Below are 4326 nucleotides of genomic sequence, written 5' to 3' on the forward strand. Positions count from 1 at the left end.
ATCTCCGATTACCGGCCAGGTGAAGTCTCCCATGTATTCCATGTTCTGGGCCATCTCCTTCTTTTCCTCGTTTAAATTCTGCTTAGGGCTGAAATTGGTGGAGCTGGCCTCTTCCTCCTGTCACGGCCGCGCCCGCTAAGGATAGCGAACTCGGGGAAATCGCGACAAAGGGGAGGGAGATTAGAAGCGGGGATAGAAAGGGGCGTGAATAATTAATGAAGGGTCGGACTTAATCAAAAGGGCTTATTACTGAAGAATACGCAACGGAAATTTATAAAGAATTGTTGTTTAATCATAAGGGCTCGAAAAACTTGTACACTCGGATGAATCCGACTTGACTCAAAAGACATAAAACTCGGGAGTACGCAGCGGAATAACATATCTGATTACATGTATGAAGACATGTATCCAAGAGTTCATTTAATAAACTTATGACAAAAGCTCCACTCGTCACTTCATCTTCATCAGCCACTGCTCAACCTGCACATTTAGAAATATATGCAGGGCTGAGTACGAGAGTACTCAGTGGGCACGTATGCCTAAGTATAAAATACATGCTTCATAAAACTGTAAATTGTCATGCCATCATAAACAGTACACCAAGGGAGTTTTCGTGAAAAAGGCCCAAGCTTACTAAATTCTTTCGTGATACTTAAAGCTCGTCTGCAGACTAAGTTCTCTTCGTAATCTATCATATCTGGAACTCTGTGCCGGAGAGGTGGCCACCTCTCACGGACACTTGACCGGCCAACCCGCTAGATGACTCACGGTCCCTCGTGTACACTAGTCAAGGCAGGATAGTTATCAACTGCTCAAGACCCGAATTCGATTACATCATTGGCAAAGCCAAAGCAGATAGATATCATGCTAAAACTGAAACATTTTATGGCAAGACAATACTTGAAATAACTTTAACTCAAAGATTTTGTCATGAAATAGCTTGCTTGAACGTAACATTTAAACTCATTTGGTATATATGAAAGTAATGCCCACCTGATAAGCAAACCTTTGTCATAACTTAGTGACTCCTGACTAGCTCTTACTCTTGCTCTTAACCTTTAATGCGAGAACATAAGGTCAAACCTTAGCTCGATGAAAATTCTCCAATAAATGAGAATGCATATAATGAATATGCATGACTCATATTCCCTTTTTATTACTGAGATAATACTTAGGGAAACTTTATCACTAGTCCTTGTTATTAAAAACTATTTTAAACCATCTAGGTTTCGTCTTATGAAGTCAAGTAATTAACTATATTGATTCGTTCTCATTAGGGTGTTCTAAACTGCCACTTAAACATAATTCCCCCTTCGTAGGCAAAGGGAAAAAGAATAAACTCAAACACCCTAACTTCTTATCTCTCTCTCTCTCTCTCGCGATCTGCTCTGTCTCTTCGCTCTCTGCTCTGGAAATCAGCTCTGGCTTCTAAGTCAGCTCTGGCTGAGTTAGCTCTGAAATGTCAGCTCTGGCCTCCGAAAGTCAGCTCTGGCGACTTAGCTCTGGAAAGTCAGCTCTGGCCTCCGAAAGTCAGCTCTGGCGACTTAGCTCTGGATAGTCAGCTCTGGCCTCCGAAAGTCAGCTCTGGCGACTTAGCTCTGGAAAGTCAGCTCTGGCCTCCGAAAGTCAGCTCTGGCGATTTGCTCGGGAAAGTCAGCTCTGGCCTCCGAAAGTCAGCTCTGGTGACTTAGCTCTGAAAGTCAGCTCTGGCCTCCGAAAGTCAGCTCTGGATGTTCGGCTCTGCTCTGGTCAGCTCTGCTCTGGAATTCCAGCTCTGCTCTGAAATTTCCAGCTCTGCTCTGGCAATTCCAGCTCTGCTCTGGAATTTCCAGCTCTGCTCTGGCAATTCCAACTCTGCTCTGGAAATTCCAGCTCTGCTCTGGAATTTCCAGCTCTGCTCTGGCAATTCCAGCTCTGCTCTGGAATTTCCAGCTCTGCTTCTGGCGTTTCTGGGCAGAACGACGAGGATTTCCAGTTCCCAAAACCAGAGTTCTTCATCCTTTCTTGCCTCGATTCTCACTCGTACACCGGCCTAAATCTATTCCTATGTGAGCATGCTGTGCTTGTTCAAGTTCATCTACGTTTAAAGCTAAAGTTCTCGTCGTTTAATCCAGGTTTCAAGTCGTGGGTTCTACCGGAAAAGTGATTTAACATGCTTCTTGTGTTCGTTCGTATCTAGAGCATAAAACATTCTTTCTATGAGCGTGTGATTCATGCTGAAAGGAGTGACAACAGAGGTCGAGAGTTACCTGTCGTTGCGTGCTTTGGTCGGACAGCACGATGGTTCCTTGCTTCTCCGATCGTCGAGGTTTAAGGTGTCGAGAGAGTGATGGAGCTCTTGCAACTTGCTGCTGGATTTTTCAGAGTGCCGAAGGGAGAGAAGGGTGGCACAAAAGGGGTTGAAGGGGAGTTTAAATAGGGGAGCTTGGCTGGTGTACTCGAGTGCCTAAGGGGGAGGGCTCGGCTGGTAGCCTTGCCATGCGTGGAGTAGGGGAGACTCTTCGGTTGCTCGCCCAATGGAGGGGCTGCTGCTGTTGCTGCCGTGCTGAGCTCGGCAGGCGTGGAGAGGTGGAGTGTGGCTCTTCGGCTGCTGCCCAATGGGAGGAGCTGCAGCTGGCGTGGAAGTGGCGAGGCTTTTCGGCTGCCCAGCCAAAGGCTGTTGCCGTGGCTGCTGCTGTTCTGGCGTGGAGGTGGCGTGCGGCCTTTCGGCTGCCCAGCTAATGGGCATGGCTGCAGCACCTTTTCCCACCTCTTCTCTTTCTTCCTTTTTTCTTCTCTTTCTTAATCATTGTGTTGGTAGGTGGTAGGATAGGGTAGGCATGTGATGTGATCTAATAAAAGATCTAAATAAAATCCTTCTGTGTTGGTCATTCTTAGTATTAAAAATATTGGTTTCGTGCTTGCTAACATCGATAATGGTAAATTAAATCCGTAGATTCAATCCGTTTGTCATTCTAATACTTAAATTAAATCCGTAGATTTAATTAGCTTCAAAGTCGGAAATAATTCACGACTTAAGTAACAATGTGAAATAAACTCCATCTTGATAAATAACACAACTTAGCTAAGTTGGTTATAACCTCGAGTAATAATAATCATTCATTAACTCAAAGATTCTCATCGCGGTCTTGAACACGCGAAGATAAATAAAGCATACTGCTAGCGTAGTGACTCTGTCTCCAAATACGAAATTCAGAAACATAGCTGAGAACATAAAGTGCTTCATGTACTGGCAGATAGAAAATTAAACACACAAAACTGAAATTAAATACTGATAAAAGAGCGGGTCGCTACACCTCCTTAGCTTGTTTTGCCGTTTCTGTCGTGTGCTCTGTATCGGCAGAGCTGGCGTCCTCCTTCGTTGGCTACTCTGAAGGCTCAGAGTCAGAGCTGGCTGGCGAATCTTGTTCCTCCTCTCCTGCGCTCTGCTCTGGTAGTTCAAAATCAGAGTTGGACTTGGCAGAGCTGGCTTCCTCCTCTTCTACGGTCTGCTCTGGAACTTCAGGTTCAGAGTCAGAGCTGGAATTGGCGGAGCTGACAGCGCTGTCTTCAGCGAACACTCCTTTGCAACTATACTTCTTGAAAATCCCTCCGCTCGTACTATGCAGCGGGGACACAAGTTTGCCTTTAAGACTACGGCGTCCCTGCATGCACAACACTAAACAAACGGATTAAATGCATCGAATGGAAGAAACGTAAAAACAAAAATGAGACGACTGAAAATTAAATAAAGCAAGTAAAAACGACACAACTAAAATGCCTAAAATTTTCCCCGGCAACGGCGCCAAATTTTGACTCAACCTAAACACTACTCTAGATTGACTCGCAAGAGTACGAGATCTATTGTAACGTGTAAGCTAACCCAAGTCGATCTCACAAGGAAAGTCTTAAAGGGCTTCTAATTGTATCGCAGGAAAAACAGTAAAGAAAGCAGTAAAGAGATTGATTATTAAACTAAAACTTAGAATTAAAAACTTAAGTAACAACCGAACTTAAAATTAACTAGGCGAATTGAACTATTAAACCCTAGGCAAGATTTTAAAGAACTTAAATTAAACCTACTTATGAAATTAAACACTTGTAAAAGAAAAGACTTCTAATCTAGACGTGAAACTAAAGTGCATAATTTAAATTGTATGATTAAAAAGAAAGCATAAACATAAACGAAAAGCATAGACATGATTAAATAGAAATAAATTGAATTGAAATACGAAAAATTCCTAAGCTTCGGATGCCAACAGATCTCAAAGATGGCGTCTAAAACTAGGGCAAGGTATCCTATTACAATGAAAAGTATGACCCTATTTATAGACTTCAAATCCCTAT

This window comes from Salvia miltiorrhiza, chromosome 3, assembly GCF_028751815.1.
Source record: "Salvia miltiorrhiza cultivar Shanhuang (shh) chromosome 3, IMPLAD_Smil_shh, whole genome shotgun sequence".
Classification (NCBI taxonomy): domain Eukaryota; kingdom Viridiplantae; phylum Streptophyta; class Magnoliopsida; order Lamiales; family Lamiaceae; genus Salvia; species Salvia miltiorrhiza.